The following is a 27,025-nucleotide window of genomic DNA, read 5'->3' on the forward strand; positions in this document are numbered from 1 at the left end:
GGACTGCAGAGGGAGCTCTTTTTTTTTTTTTTCCCAGATTTTACTCTATCTTTCCTTTGAACCATCGGTATCGTGGCAGAGAGTTGAGAGGAGGAGCCATACTGCCTGGGTTCTGACCCAACTCTGCCATTGTGGGCACCCTTCCTCCCTGTGTCTTAGGTTTCTCCATGGCACATAGGCAGTGCTTAAGAAAATATTTGCTCTAATTTCCCAAGCGCTTTGAAAAATTTTCCATTGTTTGACTTTAAATTTCCTCCCCTCCCTTTCTCCCGATCTGCATAAATATACAGGCAGACCTCAGAGATGTTGTAGGTTCACTTCCAGACCGCCACGGTAAAATGAATATTGTGGCAAAGTGAGTCACACATGTGTTTTGGTTTCCCAGGACATATAAAAATTATGTTTACATTATACTGTGGTCTATTAAGTGCATAATAGCATTATATCTTTTAAAAAAACAATGCACATGCCTTAATTAAAAAGTATTTTAGTGCAGAAAAAAATGGTAACCGTAATCTGAGCATTCAGCCAAAGTATTAACATCAAAGATCACTGATCACCATCACGAATACAATAATAACAGAAAAGCTTGAAATATGGTGAGAATTACCAAAATGTGACACAGAGACACAAAATGAGCAAATGCTGTTGGAGAAATGGTGCCAATAGACTTGCTCATTGTAGGGTTGCCACAACCTTTAATTTGTAAAAAAAAGAAACACCTCAGTATCTGTGAAATGAAATAAAGTGCTGCTGCTGCTGCTAAGTCGCTTCAGTCGTGTCCGACTCTGTGCGACCCCAGAGATGGCAGCCCACCAGGCTCCCCTGTCCCCGGGATTCTCCAGACAAGAACGCTGGAGTGGGTTGCCATTTCCTTCTCCAATGCATGAGAGTGAAAAGTGAAAGGGAAGTTGCTCAGTCGTGTCTGACTCTTAGCGACCCCACGGAGTGCAGCCTACCAGGCTCCTCCATCCATGGGATTTGCCAGGCAAGAGTACTGGAGTGGGTTGCCATTGGAAATGAGATTTGCCTGTGCATATTGCTGCCTGTTTTATGCTGGGCACTGAAGTAGGTATTGGGGGCAGAGAGCTGAATAAGACCAAGAGAAGCCTGCTCTGTTACGGCCACCAGTGGGCACGTTAAAAGTGAAAGTGAAAGGTTAGTCACTCAGTCGTGTCTGACTCTTTGCAACCCCATGTACTGTACCCCGCCAGGCTCCTCTGTCCGTGGAATTCTCCAGGCAAGAATACTGGAGTGGCTTGCCATTCCTTTCTCTAGGGCATTTTTCCGATCCAGGGATAAAACCCGGGTTTCCTGCGTTGCAGGCAGATTCTTTACCATCTGAGCCACCAAGGCTCTAGTGGGCACATTGGTAACTGTGGTATCATGTAACTAGTGCTGCCATCTTAATGGTGTAGTGAGCACCTAACGGGTGCAGGCCATGTGGGAGTGAGCCAAGGAGTGCATCTGGGAAGGCTTCCTGGAGAAGGAGGCCTGTGTTCTGAATCCTAAAGTTGCAGTTGAGCAGGGTGCATCTGTTAGGGCCGAGGCATTAAGTGCGCAGGACTAGGGAAGTGTGCTGGGACAGTGTGGTGGCTGGACGAAGGGGCAGCCCAGCACTTGGCCCCGAGTGGCTGAAACAGCAGGTGCCGAAGGGCTGGTGAGCCTGCAGAAGGAGGAGCGGTTGTCTGCTCTCCAGAAGCAGACCTCTAGAGTGGGGAGCAGAAAGGAAGGGCGCTTCGCTTGTGACGGTCCTTCTTGGCGCCCGCTGGGCTCCGGGCTCCCTTGGGGTTTGCTCTGAGGCTGAGGCCCCTCCCCTCCTCCTCTTCTAGAGAATGATTTATCCCCACCTCTGGGCTTGTGTCTCCTAACTGTGAGTGGTTCAGAATACCTCAAGCCTCTCTGACTTGCTGGGGGTTTGGTGGACAAGGATTGTGTGCCACTAGTCAGTGGAGGGCCCGGGACCTCTGCCTTTCAGAAGCTCCCCGAGATCCTGCTGCACGCCCGGCCCCCACCTGAGGATCCAGCGCCGCCGACCCTGAGTGCATCTGGGGCTCCCCGCCCCAAGGCGCCCATGATGGGTCATCCCTCCCAACCTCCTTGTACGACCTCTTGCTTTTACAGAGTGGCATTGTTATTGTTTGTTTTCATCTCTCCTTTTATTTTTCCAACAGGGATCTCTATCATCTTGTTTTTTGGCTTTGCTACTTAAAAAAAATTGTCTTAGTAATAGTAGTGTTAGTCGCTCAGTCGTGTCCGAGTCTTTGTGATCCCACGGACTATAGCCCTCCAGGCTCCTCTGTCCATGGCGATTCTCCAGGCCAGAAGACTGGAGCGGGTTGCCATTCCCTTCTCCAGAGGTTCTCCCCGACCCAGGGATCGAACCTGGGTCTCCTGTGTAGCAGGCAGATTCTTTACCGTTTGAGCTACAGCTGCTGCTACTGCTAAGTCACTTCAGTCGTTTCTGACTCTGTGTGACCCCATAGACAGCAGCACACCAGGCTCCCCTGTCCCTGGGATTCTCCAGGCAAGAACACTGGAGTGGGTTGCCATTGCCTTCTCCAATGCATGAAAGTGAAAAGTGAAAGTGAAGTCGCTCAGTCGTGTCCGACTCTTTGTGACCCCATGGACTGCAGCCCACCAGGCTCCTCCATCCATGGGATTTCCCAGGCAAGAGTACTGGAGCTACAGGGAAGACTCAAAAAAATTTTTTTTTCTTAAGGTTATTTAATTAATTTACTTAATTAAAATATTTACTTAGTTACTTGGCTGTGCTCGGTCTTAGTTGTGGCATGTGGGGTCTTTAGTTGCAGCATGTAAGACCTAGTTCCCTGACCAGGGATCAAACCCGGGCCCTCTGCATTGGGAGCCTGAAGTCTTAGCTTTACCACTGTTTAAAAAGGTGTTATTAGATAGTGAAACTGGGGCACAAAGGAGGAAACGTTGTCCAAGGTTATGGAGAAGCCAGAACCTGCCCTACAGTCCACGGTGTCTTTAGCTCTGTCCCCCTGGGCAGAGGGCCTAAGGGCCCAGCGCCCCAGGTGTTTGAAGAAACGGGCTGGGGGCCTGCTCCTCAGGCACTTAATGCCTCAGACGCTGCAGGGTCTTCTTGCCTCCCTCCAGAGGGGCTCAGGCTGGCACAGTCACGACCATTGTTCCCAGTTGCTCTGCCCGCCTGCCTGGACATCTGTTCTCCTAACAATATCTGCCATAAATCCTCGCCCCGACTCCAGGGCGGCTTAGCTGGGGGACAACGGAGCCTGTGACGGGCGGCCAAGCCTCCCCCATGGCTGCGCAAGGGTGCATGCGCAACTGTGTGTTTCCTGGCAGCACTGACACCTGCCTCTCCGGCCGAGGTGGTCTGCGCAGCGGTCTCTGGGCTGCAGTTGGAAGGGCTCCTCACAGAGCCCTTTCTGTTCTAACTCACACTGTTGTAATTCTTGGCCTTTGTGAAGAAAAGCGATTTTTTTTAAATCTTGTGTATCCTGGTGTACAGTAGGTCCTCACTCAGTGTGTTTTGCCTGACAGTGAATGAATGAGGAAATAATTAGCAGCCTGTGCGTGAAGGTCACTGGGGTGCCTGTGAATGAAACAGACCCAGTTCCCCTGGCACATGCAGAACGCCCCCTGGGCGGCACAGGACCCTGGGACGTCCCTCCCTGGGTCTGCCCGGAGGAGCTGGTCTGATGGAGGGAGACAGCAAATGATGAAGTGCCACCTTGCCCGTCGTTACAGCCACTCGGTGCGCTCTCTCCTCTTCCAGATGGCTCTGAGCGCTAGGGCTGACCTGGAAGAGCAGAGAGGGATCAATATTGGCTGAAGTTTCCAGAGACCACCTCCTGGCAAAGAGGACCCTGAGCCGGGTCTTGAAAGCTGGACAGGCCTTGTTTGTGAGGACAGAGGAGAGGTGCAGACGGCTGCCCTGCGGTCCCTGAGGCAGTCGCATGAGGGGTGGAACCCAGTGTGTGCTGACAAGCCCTGCAGGTGACCCCGATGCTCACCGACTGTGGTGACAGCTGATTCAGGAAAAAAAAGAGAGCCTGAGGAGCTGGGAAGCGACCTGGCGTGTTTTAGATGAGTTCTTCTGTAGGCGGCACAGAGAGAAGCAGGAAGGACATGGGCAGAGAAGCCAGGAGGCATCAAGGGAGGCAGGCTTGGGATGCTCAGGGTCCGAGCTGGACTGATGGTGACTGTGGGAGCAGAGAGCAGAGCCAGGTGGTCCTGTGAAGGGAGAGTGACACATTTGATCTCAAGCCACACTTTCAGAGCACTCTTTAAAATGTTTCAAAGTGATCTGTCTCCTATCTTGTTGTTATATGCTAATTATGGAAATGTGGGAAAGAAACAGAGACATTACTTTGCCAACAAAGGTCCATCTAGTCAAAGCTATGGTTTTTCCAGTAGTCATGTATGGATGTGAGAGTTGGACCATAAAGAAGGCTGAGCTTTGCTGAAGAATTGATGCTTTTGAATTGTGATGCTGGAAAAGACTCTTGAGAGTCCCTTGGACTGCAAGGAGATCCAACGAGTCCAGTCCTGAGTGTTCATTGGAAGGACTGATGTTGAAGCTGAAACTCCAATACTTTGGCCACCTGATGCGAAGAGGTGACTCATTGGAAAAGACCCTGATGCTGGGAAAGATTGAAGGTGGGAGGAGAAGGGGATGACAGAGGATGAGATGGCTGGATGGCATCACCGACTCAATAGTCATGAGTTTGGGTAAACTCCGAGAGTTGGTGATGGACAGGGAGGCCTGGTGTGCTGCAGTCCATGGGGTCACAAAGAGTTGGACACGACTGAGCAACTGAACTAAACTGAAGTGAAGAAAGAAACGGCAGGCACAGAATTCCACTACCACCCAGGACGACTATTGATTCATGGGCATATTTCCTTCTGCTCCTTTTTCCTACACATCTTGCCTTTACGTAGCTGAAAGCATACCCTATGTATCAGTTTGCATCCTGCATCCTTTGTTTAACAAAATATCATCAGCATTTCCTGACATTCTCTGAGGCTGTCTATCTTTATTGTGAGAGGAGGGCCAGAAGATGAGCAGAGCGGTGCTGGTAAGGAAGCAGTGACTCCAGCTCAGGGAGAAAAGGAAGCTTGCTCCATGAACTTCAGATAGTGGGGAAGTCTGCAGTTACGCAACCTGGGTTTGTCAACTCATAAATTACAGGGAAAGAAGGGATGAAGGGGAAACCTGTAGATTAAAATAGACATTAAAGACAGCTTGCAGGACTTAAGTATAGTGTCCAGGCATGTACTTTTGAGGGTCAAGAAATGCAAGAAGGTGATTACCACACTAGTAGTGTGTAGTCCGCAGAGAGGGCGTTGGAGCGGCTGGTAGAGTTTCGTTTCTTGACATGAATGGTTGCAAGGTGTTTGCCTTGTGATACTTCGTCAGACTTACATGCATTCTGTGCAGTTCTCTGTATCTGCTTGATTGTTTATTTTCGGCTGTGCTGGGTCTCCAGCGCGGCACGGGCTTTCTCTGGCTGCAGTAAGCAGGGGCTGCTCTTGGCTGGCGGTGTGTGACTTCTCGTCATGGTGGCTTGGCTCATCGCGGAGCAGGGGCTCGAAGCCATACAGGCTTCAGTAGTTGTGCTGCAGGGCTTAAGCTGCCCTGCAGCGTGTAGGATCCCGCCTGACCAGGGGTTGAGCCAGTGTCCCCCGCGTGGGCGGACAGACTCCTAACCACCGGACCACCAGGGAAGTCCTCTGTTTTATATTTTTTTAAAGGTTGGAAGGAAAAAGGAACTTGTTCAGGAATCCGTGCGGCAGAGCTCGTTTCAGAAGCCCTGTTCACAGGTCCTCCCTTGGGCCTCATGTCCACCTGTTCCCACCCTGTGGGGGTTGCCTTCTTACCCTGCTCCCAGCCCCAGCCCCCTGTCTGCAGCTTGCAGGAAAACCTGCAGATCGACAGCTCATTTTGTTTGACTTTCGGGGCCAAAGCTGAAATAGCCTTGGGAAAGAACGGTGATGCCCCTTTGACTCAAATGGGGACATTTTTGAGGAGATTGGTTAGTCAGAAGTGAAGATATCTCAGCCATTTTCCATTGCCATGTGCAAGGGTGGGAGGTGCCTGGACCTCTTTCTCTCTTTCTGGTTAGTGCAGAGAGACAGGCTCTAGTGCCCAGGTTCTGTGTTTTCAGAATCCCTTTCTGTTCATTTCCTTGGCCTCGCCCTTTGGGTTCCTGGAAAGGATGTTTTTTCCTTTTAATGAGCACCATCCCTCCCTCTCCCCTTACCACACACATACCCCCTGCCTCAGTTCAGTTCATTCGTTCAGTCGTGTCCAACTCTATGCGACCCCATGGACTGCAGCACACCAGGCCTCCCTGTCCATCACCAACTCCCAGAGCTTGCTCAATCCCATGTCCATTGAGTCGGTGATGTCATCCAACCATCTCATCCTCTATCATCCCCTTCTCCTCCCGCCTTCAATCTTTCCCAGCATCAGGGTCTTTTCCAATGAGTCAATTCTTCGTATTAGGTGGCCAAAGTATTGGAGTTTTAGCTTCAACTTCAGTCCTTCCAAAGAACACCCAGGACTGATCTCCTTTAGGATGGACTGGTTGGATCTCCTTGCAGTCCAAGGGACTCTCAAGAGTTTTCTCCAACATCACAGTTCAAAAGCATCAATTCTTCTGTGCTCAGCTTTCTTTTACAGTCCAACTCTCACATCCATACCCCCTGCCTCAGCTACCCTCTACCTCTGGTTCCCTCTCATTGCTCTGAAGAAGCCCAAAGAGGCAGAGCCAGGGCCACCAATATGGCACTCCCAGGAGAGGGGCCAGTGGATGAGCCCTGCTAATGCCAAGCACCCGCTTCGCCCTGGAGAGCCCAGGGTCCTGCAGGTGCTGACTCCAGACTTGGGCTCCTTGCCAGACTCCTGCTTCTCCCTGCCTGAGCGTCAGATCTCACCATGGGAACCGGGCCAAAGTTTTGATCTTGGATGAGGCCACAGCCACCAGCAGGGAGAGGGACTAGTGCTCACCCTAGCCCTGCCTGCCCAGGAGAAAGGGGTCTTTGCACTTACCTGCCCCCTTCCCAGGAGGATGTGGAAAGCCTTTTCCATTGGGGAATCAATTGTTCACCGTCCTTGGTCTCCCCAGATAATTGTAACAATGCCCCCCCCAGTTACAGGACACCAGGGCTTCCTGCTTCTCTTAGGTTCTGGAACAGCACTGTCTGATAGAACTTCTGTGATGTTAGAAATGTTCTAATGTGTGTGCTGTGCCTTGTGATGGCTGTTCAGCACTTGAAATGTGGTAGTGTGACTGAGGAACTGAATTTCTAATTAATTAATTTACTTATTTATGTGGCCGCATTGGGTCTTAGTTGTGGCATGTGGGATCTTTTCACTTGTGCCATGCAAATCCTGACTGACTTGCATTGCTCGAATCTTAGCTGCAGTATTGTGGGCTGCAGTTCCCTGATCAGGGATCAAAGCTGGGCCCCCTGCATTGGGAACGTGGAGTCTTAGCCACTGGACCACCAGGGAAGTCCCTTACTTAATTTTAGATAATGTACATTTATCTTGCCACACGGTGACTAGTGGCTACCTTCTTGGGCAGTACAGTTCTGGAAGGAGGGGGTGTCTGAGAAGGCTCTAAGCGGCCAGGCCAAGGTGTTTCAGAACCTCTGGCTCCCCTTTCGTCTCTGCGAACGTATGCACACAGGACACATTTCAGGAAGGCCCTGGAGGCGGTATCTTTTTATAGCAAAGTCTGCTGCTTAAATAGTCTTATCTCAAGTGAGGCAGAGCTGCCATTGACCATAAATGTGCCCCACATGTGACTTCTGTATGTCCTTGTACACCTGGAAGTAAGGGCGGCTGAGACCTCAGGAACCAGGCACCTGAGTCTGGATTCAGTGGTCAGAGGCCACAGACCCTGGTTTCCCACCGCGGCTGCCCGTGCTCCCCGCTGCCCCTCCCTTTTGGGAAGAAAGAACTCGGTGTGGGTGGACGCCCGGCAGCTGGTAGAGAGCGCTCCTGTGAGCCACCGGTGGCAGGGGGCAGGGTGGAGGTGGCAGCCCACGCGGGCAGTTTTGATCTTATTTCCTGTTCTGAACAGCTCAAGTAAGAGGGATCTTTGTCTTTCTTCAGAAGGTGGGGATGAGGAACAGCTTTTAATTTCTTGTTTAGTTGCTGTTCGGTTGCTAAGTTGTGTCCGACTCTGCGACCCCATGGACTGCAGCGTGCCAGGCTTCCCTGTCTTTCACCATCTCTCTGGAGTTTTATATATGGGTATATTTTTTGAGTGAGGAGTGAAGCTGCATCAAGGTCTTAACCAGCTGATCTGGTCCCCTTATCCCCACTTTGCCCCCAGTTTCCTACCGCCTAGAGTGCGCTGAGAGTCGGACACGACTGAGCGACTTCACTTTCACTTTTCACTTTCATGCATTGGAGAAGGAAATGGCAACCCACTCCAGTATTCTTGCCTGGAGAATCCCAGGGACGGGGGCACTTGGTGGGCTGCCGTCTACGGGGTTGCAGAGTCGGACACGACTGAAGCGACTTAGCAGCAGCAGCAGCAGCAGTGTATCATAACTTGACTATTCCAAATGTGCCACGGAACATCCCTGCATGGCCACCTCTCCACCACCCCCAGCCCTGTGGCATGTGTGATTCTGGAGACCATGTGAACAGTCCCCATCAACAGGGCTGTCATTGTCCCCTGGCCCACGCCGTGCAGATGGGGACAGAGCCCCTCTGTGTAGGCAGGATTTCCTGGGCTGATAGCCCTCTCTCTGCACAGCCCGAGGAGTGCCCCCTTCTGCCTGGTGACTCGCAGTCTCTTCTGCAACCCAGTGCCTCATCCTGCCTGATTTGCATCTTTATTTATTGTCATTGCAGTAAAATGCACATAACATAAAATTTACCATTTTAACTATCTTTAAGTGGCAGTTCAGTGGCATTCAGTATTCAGACAATATTGTGTAGTCCTCACCATTGTCCATTTCTAGAACTTGATCATCATCCCAAACAGAAACTCTGTGCCCATTAAACAGTATCTCTCCATTCTCCTGTTTCTTCAGCTCCTGGGAAACTCTTCTGGTTTCTGTCTCCAGGAATCTGCCTGTTCTAGGTACCTCATAAAGTGGAGTCATATAGCGTTTGTCCTTTTGTGTCTGGCTTATATTATGTTTTCAGGGTCCATCCATGTTATAGCATGTATCAGAATTTCATGCCTTTTTTGTGGCTGAGTTCCATGGTTCCGTATGTATAGTCTATATTTCATTCATCCATTCATCTGGTGACGGACACCCGGCTTGTTTCTGCCTTTGGGCTGTTGTGAATGCTGTTGCTATTAACACTGGCGTTCAGATACCTGAATCTCTGCTTTTGGTTCTTCGGGGAGAATACCTGGGAGCAGAACAGCTGGATCATATGATAATTCTGGGTTTAACTTTTCGAGGAGCTACCAAACCATTTTCTGCAGCAGCTGCACGTTCTATGTTGCAACGTATCTTTAAAAAAAAATTCTTAATTTGGGGGACTTCCCTGGCGGTCCAGTGCTTGAGAGTCTACCTGCCAGTGCAGGGGACATGGGTTCAACCCCTGGCCCAGGAAGATCCCACATGCCCATGAGCCACAGCTACTGAGGCCATGGCCCTAGAGCCCATTCTCTGTGGTACGAGACGCCACCGCTATGAGAAACCCAGGCACTGCATCTCGAGAGTAGCCCCTGCTTGCTGCAGCTGGAGAAGGCCCGAGTGCAGCAGTGAAGACCCAGCACCGCTGAAAGGAAATAAATGAGTGGTTTTTTAAAAAATGAAACAAAAAAAAAATTCTTAATTTTTAACTATAAAAACAATGCATGTTTGTTAAAAAAAAAAAGCAAATTCAAAGGATGCAGAGATGCATGAAGTAGTCAGCAAACCCCTCGTGCAACCCTACTTCTTAGACAACTGCTTCTTAGTGCTGGGTGTGTATTCACTTGGTGGCCTCCAACTTGCTGTGCATTTCAAATAACAAGCATGCACTCTGACACTTGGATAAAAATGCTGCAGGGGACACCTGGCCCTGCCGCTTGGCTTTTTCATGTCATCTGGCCTGGAGGTCTGTGCTGCCTGCCTCTCCATTTTTCCAAGGCACCTTGTATCGTGTTCAGTTCCTGGGTATCGAGAGACAATTCCCACAAGCCCTCTGCACTCACAGCTTTGCACACACAGGCAACCATCTCACCAGATGGGAGATGCAAGCTGACCTTGGCACTGGGAAGGCCGTGCAACCCCAAATCACCTTCCCCATCAGTCTTGGCTTTTCCTCAGTTGCTCTACACTCGAGGAAGCTAAAATAGCTGAGCTGCAAGCTGCTTGGTGAAGGAGGGCCACCCACCTGCCCTGCTCAAGCTGCAGCCTGGCCAGGCACATCCTCCCCTCTGGGAATTCCAGGAGTCAGCCTCCTCTGAAGTGAGGAAGTAACTTAGAACTGGGCAGAGAAGTGAGCTGCGTGGAAGTGAGTTGCGTATGTGTGTCCAGGCTCTGGTAACATGGGGTGGGCGGGGTTTCTCTTTGGGGCTCCGAGGGGGAGCCTGCGGGGCCTCAAGGCATGCAGTCCCCTCACACACTTGGCAAGACCCAGCCGAGGCCAGCCTGCCTTTTGCCAGCACCTTTTTCTGCAGAGCCCCAGGCAGCTGGGGGGAGAGTACAAAGAGGCCTGGAAAATCCATAAACTGCATAATCAGCCCCTGCATCTTGGCCGCTTGACTCTGTTTATTGCTTCCTGTCCCCGAAAGCCCTTTCCAAACAGACTGGGCTTTGAGGGGGGTGAGCCGGACCTGGTGGGTGGCCTGCCCCTGCCAGACGTCAGGGAGCAGGCGGCTTCCCTAAACAAGCTGGCTCCTTTCCACTTCTCGCTGCCACCCCCAAGGGAACAGGGGTTGTCTAAGAGCACGAGAGGGCCCCCCAAGAGGAGGGCCATCTCCCCAGAGGGCTGTTTTCTTTCTAATTGACAAAGGACAAGGGTCTCATTTCTACCAATTTCCTTGAGGGCCTGGAGGTTAAGTTCTAATGAGGTGCAGGAGGGGCGCAGGGTAAACCCTTAGCCTCTGACTGACCCCTGCAAGGTGGGGAGGGGAGAAGGGGTCTGTTCCTCAGGATCTAGGGATGAATGGTACTTTTCCAGGGACACGAAGGCTCAGTGAAAGCCATTTTATTCTTATTTGTATTACATTTTTTGGGGGGGGCCACTCAGCTTGAGGGACCTTGGTTCCCCAGCCAGGGATTGAACCCATGCCCTCAGCAGTGAAAGCACAGCATCCTAACCACTGGACCACTGGGGAGTTCCTTGTGTCGTGTTAACCTTTTTAAAGTCAGATTTCTCCCTGTTGATTAACTTTCCTCTCTTCCTCTCTCCTCCCCAGCCTTCGTCCTCCCTGTCCTAGAGTTAATTGATTCGCTTCTCCGCCTTTCCCACTCTGCTGGTGGCGGAGATGTGACTTGCAGGGAAGAGCTGACACCTCGAAACATTTACCTGGATATTCACGGTGGAGGGCGCCCTGGAGGGCTGTTTGCTGTGCTTTCCTGGATTCTGGGAGATACTCGCGTGGTTGGAGAAGGGATGGTGTGTTTTGGAAGAGGGGCGTATAGGGAGGTGGTCTCCACGAGCTGGGGCTGCCCCTCCAAGCTGGATGTGGGGGGCATTGTCCCCCTCCGACCTGGGGTTCCTGCTGTGCTGGGATCAGAGGCCCGAGATCCCCACCTCCCCCTCTGCTGCCTGTCTGCATCCTCCTGGCCTTAGAAGCCCCGATGTACCCCTGGTGGCTCAGACGGTAAAGAACCTGCCTGCAATGCAGGAGACCAGGATTCAATCCCTGGGTTGGGAAGATCCCCTGGAGGAGGGCATATCAACCCACTCCAGTATTCTTGCCTGGAGGATCCCATGGATGGAGGAGCCTGGCAGGCTGCAGTCCATGGGGCCACAGAGAGTTAGACACGACTGAGCGACTAACACTTTCATCCCTGCTGGAAGGCCTCTCTGATTGAAAAAGCCGAGGAATGAGTGAGCCTGTGCTCTCTGTGTGGACCTGCCGTGTCTGAGGGCTGTGGGTCGGCTTGTATTTTTCCACAGGGTCCGGGGCCGTCTCAGCAGACTTTCCACATGGGACCTCTGTGTGTCTGAGCCTGTGCTTCTGGTTGTGCAATTCTGAGCCTGCCCCACCCTCCCCGCTCCTTCCTGAAAGTGAAATGCTACAGTCCTTGCTCAAGAACAAAGGCCCAGAGCTCAGCCCTGCATGTTAATGATTTTGAGCATGGCCACTTCCTCCTCCCGGGCCTGACTCACTCACGCTGCCCAGGGTGGTTGGGATGGAAACCCAACTTGAAGAGCCCAGAGCCAGACAGGGGGGTCCTGCTGGGTGTAGGAGCCGGAGCAGGGCAGGGTCCCCGCCGGCCCTCGACGCCTGAGGGCGGGGGCACCTGTGGCAGGCAGGCCATGCCCACTCAGCTCGGAGCTGCGGGGCCCCCGCTTGTTTTCTTTCTCCCCGCTCCCAGCCAGTGCAGATAGCGCTTCTCTCTTGCTCTGGGGTGACGCCACGTTCCTAGCCCTTCTGGAGCCCGTTTCCCCCTTTGCCCCATGCAAGGCTCCCCATTACAAGTGGGGTGACCGTGTGGTGAGCACTTGGGAACCTGGGCTGTGGGGTAGCATCCTGACCCCGCCACTTCCTGGCTGTGGGGCTCAGGCAGGTTGTCCGCAGGATAACGCCTCCTACCTGGTAGGGTTGTGGTGAGGATGTGGTGGAGGTGGAGTGCCCAGCACCGTGCCAGGTGAGCCCCCGCTCTCAGGCACAGGCCCAGCCTAGAGCCTGGCCAAATGGAGAGGGCTCCCCCAGCCCTGGAGACCGCCAAGTGCCATGCACATGGAAAGCACCATCGTTTGGGGGCAGTCAGCATATTCAGAGTGAGAGAATGATCTATTTTTAAGGGCTGGGATCAGCAGTCATGGGCTACAATTCACAGATGTTTCCCACTGGGGAAGCCGGCTTTTCACTCTTGCCTTTCCTGTCAATCTTTTCTGTCTGGTTTGCACATGCACACAGGTTTCCCCTACACAGAGGTCGCTTGAGTCTGAAATCATCCCGTGTCTGTGGGCTGCAGCTCTGATAAGCCCCATGGCTCCTCAGTCAAGGATTCATAAACCTCGAAGGCTGACACAGTCATGCCTGCCACCGGCCAGCAGTGCCTGAGCACTGGCTGAACACCTCGTGGTGTTTCCACAGCGCGCATCGAGGAGCCATGGGACTAGGGGATGTCCAGCTGCTTTTGAAAGGTCCCAGCGATTGCTGGACTTGCCCCACTGTCGCCTCGCACCCTTAAAGTCTGGCTGACTCACAACCCACCTGTAGGCTGGGGCCATTCTGGCTACGCCCTCTCTCCCACCCAGCCTTCACACCCATCCTCTGCTGGGAGAAAGGGTCCACGCGTCTCTGGCTCTCAGCTCCTCAGGAGGGACAGAGTGGCTGCAAGATTGGGCTTGTGGGGTGATTTGGCAGAGCCTTTGTTTGATGACTGTTGATCGAGCCCAGGTGTGTGGACCTAATGTTTACAGAGTCCTGGTTGACTCAGGCTGGAATGAAGAAAATGGATATTCAGGGGAGTAGGGAGGTGGCACTGGGTAATCCAAAAGCCATTTGTTTAGGGCTTGGAGCCAGAGATAAGTAAGGTATTTTTGCAGATCTCCCTAAATCAGCCAGACAGGAATTCTTTTTAATGTGTTCCCACAGTGTACATTGGTGGCTCCAGGGACTGAACAGTCCATGAAACTCAGCTCAACAGTCCATGAAACTCAGGACCATCTGGAGACTCAGGGCAGACACGGAGGATGCCAAGAATGAAAGGGATCTTGGAGACCCATGCCCATTTTTCAGACGGGAATCTGAAAGCAAGGTCACTTGGCTGGTTCCTGATGGAGCTGAGATCAGAATCCAGGGCTCCAAACTGTAAGGGAGTGGTCTTCACACTTTCCTGGTCATTAGAATGATCTGGGGATCCTGTGAATATGCAGATTCCCAGGCTGTCTCCCCAGAAATCCTGATTTAACAGTGAGGTGGAGAATAGGTGTTTTCACAAACCGCTCGGAAGACTCTGGTGAAGGTGGTCTCGGCCATCCTCTGAGTTGCGTTGCTCTAAAGCAAAGAGCATTTGCTTCTTAGACTGGTAGAGAAGTACCTTTGTGCTGCCCAGAGCCGTGTGAGCAGGTCAGCAGCAGTGCAGGGAGCAGGTGGAGATGCACACGGCTCTGGGTAAACCCAGGCTTGAAAGCTGGTAGCAAGTCACTGGTGTGTCAGAAGATGTGACAGGCTCACGCTCTCTCTCCTGGAAGGCCATGCCATCTGGATGTGGTACGGCCCTGGACAGCCTTTAGGTCACACGCTCCTCCTTGTCCCTGTCTGCAAACTGGCTCTGATCATGGTAGAAGATAATGATCTGCAGGACTAGATTACTGTGAGGATTAGCATGAGGCATGGAAACCCAGCCCAGCACTCGGTAAATGGCAGGTTCCCTCATTACTAATTGCTGGGGGAGGGAGGCAGGGCAGGCCTCTGCCTAATGTCTTCATAGAATGGGCTTCTGCTGGGGATTTCCTCTGAGGACAGGCGTTCTAATTCTGCAGCTTCAGAAAGGGGACAGGTCCTTCCAGCCCCAGGGTCCCCAGGATGCAGCCACCCACTTCTGCAGAGCAGCCATCATAGTGGTACCTAGCATAGGGATGCCTTTCTCTGGCACCCCTCTCCCGCCCCCTACTCCCACTCACGTCCTTGCATCTCTGGGAAGTTTCAGTGATGGGTGAGGTCAGACTGAATAGGGACTGCTTCTCTCCATTTTCTGGAGCTGGAGACTGAGGCCCTCGGAGGCAAAGAAGGCTGGTTCTGTGACCCCTGCCCCTGCCTGTGCGAGGACCAGAACTCCCAGCCCCAGCAGGCTGAGGTCCGTGCCTGGACTCCCTTCCAGGAGCCGGTCCTGCAGGGAACCAGGAAGCCGCTGCCTCAGTCAGGGCGTGCCACTTCCCTGTTCTATTCTGGCCAGATTGGCTGCAGAGCAGGTCAGCCCGACCTCTCCCCTAATCATCAGTGCACCTGATGCTGTGCAAACCGTGCTGGGCATGGTTGGGGAAGAGAGGAGGGCCTCATCTGGCCCCGCTGTCAGCCTGGGGAAGGGAGGGATTTGCAGCGTGGGGCCGTGGGAAGGCTGAGGGTGCATGTGCTCAGGGCCTGTTAGCATGTGTGTAGGACAGCGTGGCTGGAAAAACACAGCTTCCGAGTTGGGCGAAGAGGGGAGTGGGTGGCGTGCCGGGGCTGCGGGGGAAGTTCGGGGAAATCTAAAGGAGTGTGGCCCTACATTTGTGGCATCCTCTCAGTAGTGAATGCTTTGCCAGAGCTGGTGTGTGCGGCACACTCAGGCGTGTGAGCTGTGTGTTGGTGTGCTGGGTGTACACACACACACAGGGAGAGAGTGCTGACCCAGGAGGCCACGATCTGGGTTCAGATCACAGCTCTGTGGCCACTGAGCTCAGACCTTGGGAAACACACACACACACACACACACACACCCGTCAACACACACACACACAGATCCCAGCTCTGTGGCCACTGAGCTTGGACCTGGGCAACACATACACACACACACACACACACACACACACACACCCCCCATCTGGCAGGAAGAACATGGACACACACACACACAGACAGACAGAGACACACACACACACACCGTCAGCACACACATACACCGCCCCCGTCAACACACACACAGATCCCAGCTCTGTGGCCACTGAGCTCAGACCTTGGGCAATACACACACGTACACCCTGTCTGGCAGGGAGAACACGGCCTTTCTTCCTGCCTTCCTAATCCTGGCATCTCCGGAGGGCATGTGCGGGCCCGCGGGTATGTGGCATGGAGCAGCGTGGGTCAGGGACGGCCGGCAGCTGGCCTCTGGGCGCCCCGCTGAGGGGGGTGGGAGTGAGGGGAGGGGGCCGCCCATGGCTGGGAGAGGAGCTAGCCTGGTAATGGCTCTAAACAATCCCATCTGCCGCCCAGCCGCTGGAATTTCTGACGGTGTCCACCGCCCGCCGAGGGGGCCATGGCCCTCCCCCTGCAGCTGCCGCCGGCTCTTTTGAAGCCGGGCCCTCCCCAGGCCTCTGCTCCCCTGCCCTGGGTCTGCATTCCTTGGCTGCCGGAAGCGCACTTCTGAGAAGGGCCCCTGCTGCCCGGCCCAGGCCCTCTGCGGGGGCCAGGCCCCGTCAGACCCACCCTGCCCCCAGCAGCAGCTGGAGGCTCCACACAGGGCTCCCGGAGCACCCCAACTCTGAGTACTGCCTTCTGCTGCATGCTCCCCTCGCCCCCACAATCAGGACTGGATTCAGGATCGCGACCCCGGGTCTGACTAGCCTAGGCCAGGCTCTGGAAACAGACCCTCTTATGTACCCCGAGACTGAGGGTGCGTGATGTCCCACAGGATCAGGGGGTACAGGTGTCCCCAGTCCACACGCGAAGACACACGCTCAGAGCAGTGCCGCTCACCCAGGCAGCGGGGACCAGGGTGGAAGCCGGGCTTGGCCCCGAGTGAAGCTTACCCTGAACCCCTGTGGTCTTACCCAGACTCAGCGTCAGTAAAACCCAGCGTGTGGTTTTCCCTCTACGAGGAGCTTCCTGGCTAGGCCCGACCCTGCGCTGCCCCCGGGAAGGGGGCCCACACTGTGGTCTGACCTCTGAAGTGACTGCAGCAGCAGCCATCACCTTGCCCCTGGAGGGAAACGTTTTGCTCCCCGCAGCTCCACCAGGAGGTGGGCGGTGCCTGTACCTGGAAGCGGGGCTCAGGGGAGCGAGTGGGAGCAGCCTGGCTCCCACCAAGGCAGGACTTGGAGGGGCTTGCCCAGAGAGTCCAGGCAGGAAAGACTGGGTTGGGATGTGGAAGATTACAAAAGCTTTGAAACCCTGGAGGCTCTGTGGTTTGCTCTTTCCTTAAGATGTTTTCCCTATCATCATTCAGTGTTTGTTTGGCTTAGTTTTTTAGAATCCGAGAACAGTGTAAGGCGGGGGTTCCGAAGCGCATGGACTCTGGGGACAGGTGGTTTGGATTCACATTTTGGCTCTGTCACTGACTCTGACGCCACATAAGTTATTTAAACTCTCCTGGTCTTCATTTGGGCTTCCCAGGTAGCATTAGTGGTAAAGACCCTGCCTGCCGGTACAGGAGATGTAAAAGATGGCAATTTGATCCCTGGGTCGGGAAGATCCCCTGGAGGAGGGCATGGCCACCCCCTCCATTACTCTTGCCTGCAGAATCCCATGGACAGAGGAGCCTCGTGGGCTGCAGTTCATGGGGTTGCAGAGTCAGACATGACTGAGACGACTTAGCACAGCACACACAGTCTCAGCTTGTCTGTACAATGAGGATAATAATTGCTTTACTGTGAGACTTTGATAAGATCATGCATGCCACGTGCTTAGAAAGTGGCAGCAGTAAGTATTCACAGATATTTACTGTAGCTGTTATTAAAAAGTCACGTCCATTGTAGACAATATGTATATGAAAAAGGAACAGACAATATCACTGCAGTGCCATCACTTTGATATTATTTCTTATTTTACTTATCTATTATTTATGGCTGTGCTGGGTCTTCATTTCTGCGTGCAGGCTTTCTCTAGTTGTGGCGAGTGGGGCGACTCTCTGGTTGCAATGCGTTGGCTTCTCCTTGCAGTGGCTTCTCTCGTTGCAGAGCGCGGGGTCTAGGCAAACAGGCTTTAGTAATTGCGGTGCATGGGCTCGGTAGTTGCAGCTCTGGGGCTTTAGAGCACTGGCTCAGTAGTTACGAAGCATGCGCCTAGTTGTCCCATGGATGTGGGATCCTCCTGGACAGACCAGGGATCAAACTTGTGGTCCCTGCGTCGGCAGGCTGACTCTTCAACACAGAGGCACCAGGGAAGCCCTCTGCCTATTTTATTTTTAAATCAATGAGCATGAATAAAAATTTGAAAGATGCAAAAGGATTTACAGAGAAAAGTTTCCTTGACCTGTCTCTCGTGACCTAATTCTCCCCAGTGAAAACCCACATTATCGATTTCTTAAGAATTTCTTTTGGATGAAGAAGAAAATGGCAACCCACTCCAGTAATCTTGCCTGGAAAACACCATGGACAGAGGAGCCTGGCAGGCTACAGTCCGTGGGATCACAAGAGTCAGACACAAATTAGCAACTAAACCATCCACCACTACAGAGTGAATATATGCCTAAAGATAATATGTGAAAAGGATATTTGCCATATACTAGCTAGTTTTTTGGTGGGAGGGTGGGAGTCAAGGAAGACTTGGGGTTATTTTTTCATCAACTTCCATTCTATACTTATTTATAATGGTCATTATTTTTACTAATACTGTAAAACTATGAAAATGAATAAAATACTAAAAGTTTCATAAAAAAAAAAAAGAATTTCTTTTGGAGCCCGCTCCCTCACCCTCTCCATATGACAGACATGCGTGTGTGCTAAGTCACTTCAGTCGTGTCAGACTCTTTGTGACACTATAGCCTGCTAGGCTCCTCTGTCCATGGGATTCTCCAGGCAAGAATACTCGGGATCAAACCTGGGTCTCCTGCATTGCAGGCGGGCTGGCTCGGATGGTAAAGAGTCTGCCTGCAATGCAGGAGACCTGAGTTCTATTCCTAAGTTAGGAAGATCCCCTGGAAAAGGAAATGGGACCCCACTGCAGTATTCTTGCCTGGAGAATCCCATGGACAAAGGAGCCTGGTGGGCTATAGTCCTTGGGTCACAAAGAGTCAGACATGACTAAGCAAGTAACGCTTTCTTTACCACTCGTGCCACCTGGGGAGCCCATGTATAGACATACACATACTATAAGGCAGTAGAGGACAGAGAAATACACTTTCTGTTCTGTGCCCCGCCTTGTTTCCCTAAGCAGTAGGTCTTGGGCACAGAGATACCTCATTTTTGTTTACCATTGTATGGTGGTGGGGGGGGGTTTAATCGATAAGCTGTATCCGACTCTCACAATTCCATGGGCTGTAGCCTGCTGGGCTCCTCTGTCCAGGGGAATTCTCCAGGCAAGAATTCTGGAGTGGGTTGCCTTTTCCTTCTCCAGGGGATCTTCCTGACCCAGGAATCAAAGCCGGGTCTCCTGCACTGCAGGCAGATTCTTTACCGACTGAGCTATGAGGGAAGCCTTATGGTGTTCCATTAAATATGTTATGCAAATCCCATAGAAATGGAATTCATGGATCAGTGGGGGAGGGATGCGAAGTGTGTGTTAGTGTGGGGAAGAGGGCCCTCTGCTGCTCTCAGTGTTCCTCCCCGATCTTGGCTCCTTGGCACATGTAGATCCTGAATTGTGTGGCATCACTGACCCAGGGGCCAGTGATCCCAGGGGCCCAGAGGCATCTCTCGTTCCCGCCCAGGCCTCAGGGCTCAGCCCCAGCCCTTGCAGGCCCAGCCTACGGAGGGGCCTCCTCCTGCCTGAAGGGGAGCTCTTTCCCGAGGAGCTGGCCCCGGGCCAGCCCAGCCGCTCCGCCTTACACCTGAGCTGGCTGCCAGTGCCCCTTTCTCCCAGCTTGAGCTGCTGCAGTTGGTCCCAGGCACAGACACAATCCTGCCAGCCCAGAGGGGCTCCCCGAGACTGCAACCCCTGGGCGGGGCCCTGGGGAGCAGCCTCCCGTCTGTCCACTGAGGGCGGATCTCCTCTAGTGTCTTGGCTGAGCTGATGGCGTTTGTTGATGGAGAGAGGGACTGTTATGGAAATAGTCCTGGCCAGTTCAGGTGGAGATGGAAAGCATTTGGTTGCCCAGGCAACGGACAACCTTGGCAGAGTGGGAAAAAGGTTTATGTAAGGAAATTGCCGTGGTTCTCTCTCGTCTGGTAAGCTTTGCCTGCAGACTCCTTCCTCTTCCCTTCTCCCCTGGACAGGAGCGCCAGGGGCAACTCTGCCCCATGAGGACTCCACTCAGTTCATACTTGCTGAGTTTTTGCCGGGGGGTGACGGGGCGGGGGGTGGGGGTGCCCTGGCCCTGTGCACAGCTCTGGGAATGCAGAGGGCGGTCAGGCCTGATGGTATGAGACTGTCAGATCTGGAGTCAGATCTCCTGGTTTCACACATCATTTTGGCCACTCGGCTGTGTGACCTTAAGCAAGTTCCTCGACTCCTCTGTGCCTCACTTTTCTCTCTATAAAGTAGAAATAGCATTGGTAACATGTACCTTTCAGGGCTGTAGAGGGGATGAAAAGTCATTAGCTTGCATAAGACCCTTGGAATAGTGGTTGGTGCATAAAGAAGCAAGTGGTAAGTGCTATGTTATCATTGCTATTACTACCATCATTCTACCAAGATGACCCAAGCAAATGACATGTCACTCGTGCCCAGGGGGGCTTCGTCTTGAATCTTTTCAACTGGAAGGCAGAGTTGACTTCTTGGCCCTTTGACAGTGGCCAAGCCCAGTCTTTGGGCCTCTGAAACAAACATGAACAACAGTGTCCTTAGAACTGAGGCTCTGGGGCCAATCCTTTCATAGGGGAGGGATTTTATTAAAGTCCTCTGAAACGTCTCACCCTCATTTTTTTTTCTTGCAGAGATTTCTTTAAAGTTTTATTTATTTGGTTAGTTATTTTTGGCTGTTCTGGGTCTTCGCTGCTGCGCACGGGCTTTCTCTAGTTGCAGCCGTCCGGCCGCTCCTCATGGTGGTACTCAGGCTTCTTATGACTTCCTTGGTTTCGGAGCACAGGCTTTAGGTGCGATGTAGGATCTTCCCAGACCAGGGATGGAACCAGTGTCCCCTGCATTTCAAGGCAGACTCTTAACCACTGGACCACCAGGGAAGCCCCTCCTATAGATTTTTAAAAGATATTTTTGGGGGGAGGCAGATTTTTTTTTTCTACCCCAGGCTTAGATTGGACTGAATGGTGGAGGATGGCCCAAAGAGGTAAGTGGCTAACCTGAGGTCACACAGCCAGGCGTGGCAGAACTGAGTCTGTCTCTCCCCTTCTTCCCCGACCTCTTCCGCTCAGGTCTAGCCTGGCCTCCGTTTCCCGATGGCTGTGCCGAGGGTCCCCCTTGCCCTTTCCTGACACCCCCTCCCCCGGGAGTGGGCACAGGTGTGGCTCCCCAGCAGCTCCGCGCGCCTCGGGAAAGAGGCTGGCTTTGTTGTGGGTCCAGCAGCTGGGGCCATTTGAGTTTCCATTAAGCTGTTTCCGCGCCTTGGGCGGGAGCAGGAGGCTCGGCATTTAAAGGTCACCCGGCTTTTGAAGCTGCGATGACATTAATAGCTTGGGAAGAAAACAAGCCTGTACGGGGCCGGAGGACAAGGAGCCTCTGTTAGGGCTGCCACCCCCCCACCCCCCGCGCCGGGCACTCACACACACATACACACTCGGACACTCACACACACAGCCCCTGACAGCCTCTCTCTGTCTCTTGTCCCCCCTTTCTTTTCTCCCGCTTTGGGGCCTCTCAGCTCAGAAGCCAAGAAGCTTGGGCAGACTTCCCTTCACCCTGCCCCCGCCACGTCCGAGGTGACAATTGCACGGGGACACAGATGCCCTGGGCCCAGCGGTCTCTCATGAACGCAGCCGTCACCCACTTGAGGTTTCCCCAGGACTTAGCCACGGTTACACAAGCATCCCAGGGATCATATGACCTCATTCCGGCCCTGCTGGCCTTTGCAGCCTGGATTCCTAATGAGACAAACTAAGCCTGGGCCTGGTCTTCTCATACAGGAAATGGAATGGCTGGCAAGCAGGGTGTACCTTGCGTGCCAGTTCTCATCACTTGGTGGGGGCTTGTCCAGAGCGCCGGGATGAACAGGCTTCTGAGGCCGAGTGGGTTACAGAGGGCAGTGCCTCGATGGATTAGTGATGTCTGCCTCGGATGCCAGGTAGAAGTGAGTGGCATGTGTGCCTTATGTTTCCCACCTCGAGAATAAATTGGCCTGAAACCCTCCCCGTCTTGTATTCTGAGACCTCTGGGGCAGTGGGGGCTCTCCCGTCCCCTTTAATCATGAGGGAGTTGGGGTGGAGCCGATCCTCTGGTCCCTGGGGAGAAGCCGCTCCGTGTCTCCTTTCCTGGGAGCAGCTGTGGCCCGAGCCCTCGGACACCACCTAGTGGCCTGGCACTGCGGGGCCGTTGGGCTGGGCCCAGATCTTATTAGGCAAGAAGGGACAGTGCGTCCCTCTGACGGCTGCGATCACAGCAGCTCAGACAGATCACAAGATCTGGCCTGTCCCTCGGCCCTGGGGGTTTTCAGAGAAGAGAGCTGGGGGCGTGCAGGGACACGGCCGGCCTCGGGTAGTCGCTCCAGAATGACAGAATGACCCCTCGGTGGGGGGGTGGGGGGTGGGGGGTGATGCAGAACAGTGCTCGCCACAGGGGCCTCTGGCGTCCCAGCCCCGCACCTCCTGTGCCAACCACTGCCTTTTGGGATTGAGTCCTGGCCCTCCCAGGAGGCAGTAGAATTTCAATTCAGGTCTTGGAGGGGAGTCAATCTCCTGCCCTCTGGAGCCATCGTTGGCTTGGAAAGAAGACCAGCCTGCCATCTGCCTGGTGTGCCAGGGAGGAGGCCCTCAGGCCAAGTGGTAGGGGCGCAGGTACCTGAACTGCGTCTTGGGGCTGCCCTGGCCTCGGTCGCTTCGTCCGTGAGGTGGGGCAATCCTGCACACGTGGAAGAGAATGGGCTTTGGAAATGAAGAAAGCACCCCGTCCCCACCACTGCGATGAGCTGGGGGAGGAAGACGGGACGAGAGCCCACAGTTGCTGCGCTCCCAACTTCTTTCCTTCCCGTCTTTACTGTCCACGTGATAAGTTATGTTGGAGATGCTGTTGGACATTCGTGTGGAGGCAGCAGGTCGGCCATGCAGGTGTGGGGTTGAAGGGTGTGTTCCTGGGAGACTTCACGGCAAGAGAAATTTGGGAGGCAACATTCGGCATGTTGTTATTCAGTTGCTCAGTCGTGTCCGACTCTCTGCGACCCCGGGCACCGCAGCAGGCCAGGCCTCTCTGTCTCCCACCATCTCTCGGAGTTTGCCCAAGTTCATGTCCATTGCATTGGTGATGCCATCCGGCCCTCTCATCCTCTGACGCCCTCTTCTCCTTCTGCCCTCAGTCTTTCCCAGCATCAGGGACTTTTCCAGTTTGGCATGTAGATAGTATTTAATGATGTGGGACTAGATAAGATCACTCAAGGTGTAAGTGGAACTCTGGAAAAGGGCCACGACCAGGGCCGGAGGTCACAGCATCCTGTCTCGTCAGGTGCTCCCTGTCTTCAGTTACCCATGTAAGTTCTATCACAACACCCCTTCCACGTAGGTGTGTGTGATCTCAACTTTGACACACGAGGAAGCTGAGGTTTAGAGAAGTGAAGTGATTTCTTGAAGTCACACAGCCTTTCCAGGACCAGGCAGAAGTGGGACCAGGATTCTGGCTCCTGGACTCTCCCCTCCCCGACGTGGGCCCTACCTGGCCCTGCAGGAGACTCGCTGGGATGACCTTGGGTGAAGTCAGGAGAATGACTCGGGCAGCTGGCCCACCTCCCTGGGCCAGGCCTGGAGTGACTCAGGCCTTGGCTGTCTGCACACGCTTGGAGGGAAGCTTGGCTGCCTGCCGCCCCTGCCAGGCCTTGGGGTTCCTCTCTGGGGAGGCTGGATGGCCTGGCTCCCCAGGGCCTGGGGGAGGACAGGTGTGGGGTTCTTCTCCCAGTCCCCAGGTTGCTCACAAGCTGTGAGTTCAGGCGAGCTTTTGAGCCAGCCTCCAAGGTGTCTAACGGGCTCAGCAGGTTTGACTCACTTCCTTTTTCAGCAGTCAGAGGTTATTTCCCTCTGTTTCCCTGCCAGTGCCCTGTAGCCAGGATTCAGAGAGGTGGAGGAGTGATTTCCTCAAGGTCACGGAGCTGGTTCTGGGGTGGAGCCAACAGACCCCCTCCCTGCCCACCCACCACCCACTCCAGAGCTGTCTGGATCCCCTTTCCTCTGTGAAACGGCAGCCTGGCTGGGCCCAGTCTCCTGAGCCTTTCTGAGGCTCCGGGCTCCTGGACTTGCAAGCCTGACTTGGCGTTTTGGGCTCTTAGGAAGTGGGTGCCTAATTTTGGCCTGTTTACATGCTGGCTGTGTGACTTTGTGCAAGTTACCTGACTTCTCTGAATTGGTTTCCATAGCTATGAGATGGGGATGATAACATCTGTCTCTGGAGTTGTAAAAGAAAGATTACATGTGAAAGCACTGGCATGAGCGCGTGACCCTGTCTCCTGCCTTAATTTTTCCATGTGTTTTAAGTGGCTTTTCATTTCAGCTGTGCTGGTTGCAGACGGCAGCCTGGCATGGATGACCCTGACCCGAGGACAGTCCTCCTTGCTGCCAGCCACACTGGCCAAGCCTCAGTCCTGACCTTATCTTCTGCATTTGAGCTCAGTGAGGGGTGGGGGGCCGGTGGTGGTGCCCTGAGAAGCGGGAGCTCTCACATCCTCGCCTGTGTTAATTAAAGGCATCCTGGTCTGGGGAGTCCGTGGGTCCTTGCAGAGTCCTGTGAAAATGGCATTTCTGCACATCGCATCCTGTTTCCCTGTTTTCCATTACTGTTTTGGAGCCACCTTCTCCTCATCCACGGAAACACCCTTTGATGGAAAAGTTGAGGCTTTGCCACCCCTCTCACTGTGTCTTGGGCACCTCCTCTGGTCTTAGGTCTCATCTCTTCATCTGTAATGTGGAGCAGCCTATGGGGCTGGCTTAGAGTTGTCAGCTTGTTTACATGTCAGGGCAGACACGCAGAAATGCTCTTTTTCAAGGCTTTGCACTGGGGGTAAATGGAAGTGGGCGCTGGGGCTGTGGGGTCTCCAGCTGTGAGGATCGGGATTGCCTTCCTGAGGGCTGACAGAATTCTGGGGGTTGATACCCAGATGCAGGAGAAGGCTCCCCTAGAAGCCCCTGCCCCATCAGCTCTGGGATCACTTGGCTAGGATGCCAACCACCCCTGGCTCTGCGCCAGCCTTCTGGGGCAGTAGCAACGACAGTGACGCAGCTAACCACGTTCCAGGCAGCGTGCTCGGGATTATCCTGTTAATTCTCATTGAAGCCCCATTCGTATAGATGAGGTCCTGGACACAGAGAGGAGAGGGTGCATGGACGAGGTCCTGCAGCTAGAGTGGCAGAGAGGAGGGGTGCAGCCTGGGGCTGAGGCACTTGCGTAAATGGTAGGAGGGCGAGAATGCCTCATGGAGGCTTCCTGACACTGAGGCCCAGAGGCCAAGGGACCTGTCAAGAGGGCTAGGTCCCAGCCTCTTTCTCGAAGGTACTGCCATTTGGCAATGTGAGAACTGGTCCCTCAATCTATCTTGCAGATTACTCGAGGGAGAGGCTGAAGGTGGCTTTGCTCCAGAGGCCTTAGCACCAGGCACTGACCCCATGTGTGATGACAGCAGACTGGCAGTCCTGGTCTGCCACCCGGGCCCCCAGGGCACTGGCTTCTGGGGCCTCCTGGCCCTCATGTCCTAGTTGGAGGCCTCAGGGCACATTTCCAGAACCCAGGACAAAGACAGCCACCAGGGTGGAGCCCGACTTTGGAGGATATTTTGGCAGCGTCCCCTGACCTTCTGGTGTGTCAGGGGTCATGGGAGGCGTGGCTGTGGGCACTGGGGTGTCTGGAGCTGGCCGTGGGAGGCATTCCTTCCTGTGTTCATTCTCTAACAGATTTCTTGGACTGGCCATTTGAGGTCACTCCTCTGCACTTCCTTGTGACATGGCTTTGGCCTCTCTGAGCTGTGACTCGCTCATCTAGGCAAGAGATGGGGTGGAGGAGGCTGGATAATAAATCATACTTAGCCCAGTCATCAGAATCCTACCCAGGCATTAAAAATCATGAAGTAGATCTCTGTGTTCTGACATAAGAAGATGGCTACAATCAAGTATTAAGTGGAAAAAAACAAGTTGCGTAGTAGAATTTATGGTTTGATCACATTTGAGTAAAATGAATTCATGCATATGGTAGTATATGCATAGAAGAAAAGTATCTAGATGTAGGTATGTGCTGTTCTCAGTGGCTTCAGTTGTGTCCAACTCTTTGCAGTCCATGGGCTGTAGCCCACCTGGCTCCTCTGTCCATGGAATTTTCCAGGCAAAAACACTGGAGTGGGTTGCCATGCCCTCCTCCAGGGGATCTTCCCAACCCAGGGATTGAACCCACATTCTTTACCGCTGAGCCATCGGGGAAGCCCAGATATAGAGTGTTAACTGGTTTTCTCTGCGGGTGGGAAGCGATGATAGTTCTGTAACATAGAGTCTGGAGGCTGCCTGGGGCCCATGTGCTTCTAGATTTGAATACGGCCCGCCTCCCTGGGACTAGGCAGACACCCACCCAGCAAGTCCCAGGACAGGAGACCCAGACAATTTCCACATCCCTCGGAGGAGGTGGAGATCTGAAGGACATAAAAATCTCAGCACAGTGGCACTGGAAGGGCTAGGGGGGCAGTATGAAGTCCCATTTTACCTCTGAGAGGACTGACCTAAAGGAACAGAAGGAGCCAGAGGCAGGGATGGGTCTTCTGACCTTGGGGTGAGGGAGGGCACTTCCACTGCCCCTTCCACATGCTCTGGTCTTGTTTTCTTTCCATCATCGGTTAACTGTCGAGATCATGGCAAGGAAGAACCTTGCATTGTTTTGCTCACACTGGCGTTTATCTATTAGCTGTTAGGATCATGACCTAACATTAGAGAAGTCTTAGGAATATCCTTTGATGCAACAGTCCCTTAAAATAAAGCTGGCACTTTTCTACAATTAGCAAAATTACTGTACATCCTGGGATAAGCCTGAGAAAAGTCAGAACATGATAGTTTTAGACACGTTGAACACTCAGTTGATGGCACTAACAGAAATGTGACCCTGGTTCTGAGTGGGCTGCAGAGTGTTCTGCCGCAGGTTTCGCGGAGGTCTGCGCAAAATGGGAGGCAGGATGGTGGGGCGCTGAGGGTGGGAGGTGAGGCAAGTAGAGACTGGATGGGGCTGGAGACCACAGCAGGTGTGCAGAA

At 53.5% G+C, this 27,025-nt stretch overlaps 1 protein-coding gene across 1 annotated transcript in view; it reads left to right on the top strand.

The window, feature by feature from the left end:
• Window positions 1-27,025, top strand: part of CUEDC1 (CUE domain containing 1) — an 84,517-nt gene that overhangs the window by 39,222 nt on the left and 18,270 nt on the right.

Source organism: Bos mutus, chromosome 19 (genome assembly GCF_027580195.1).
Source record: "Bos mutus isolate GX-2022 chromosome 19, NWIPB_WYAK_1.1, whole genome shotgun sequence".
Lineage (NCBI taxonomy): Eukaryota > Metazoa > Chordata > Mammalia > Artiodactyla > Bovidae > Bos > Bos mutus.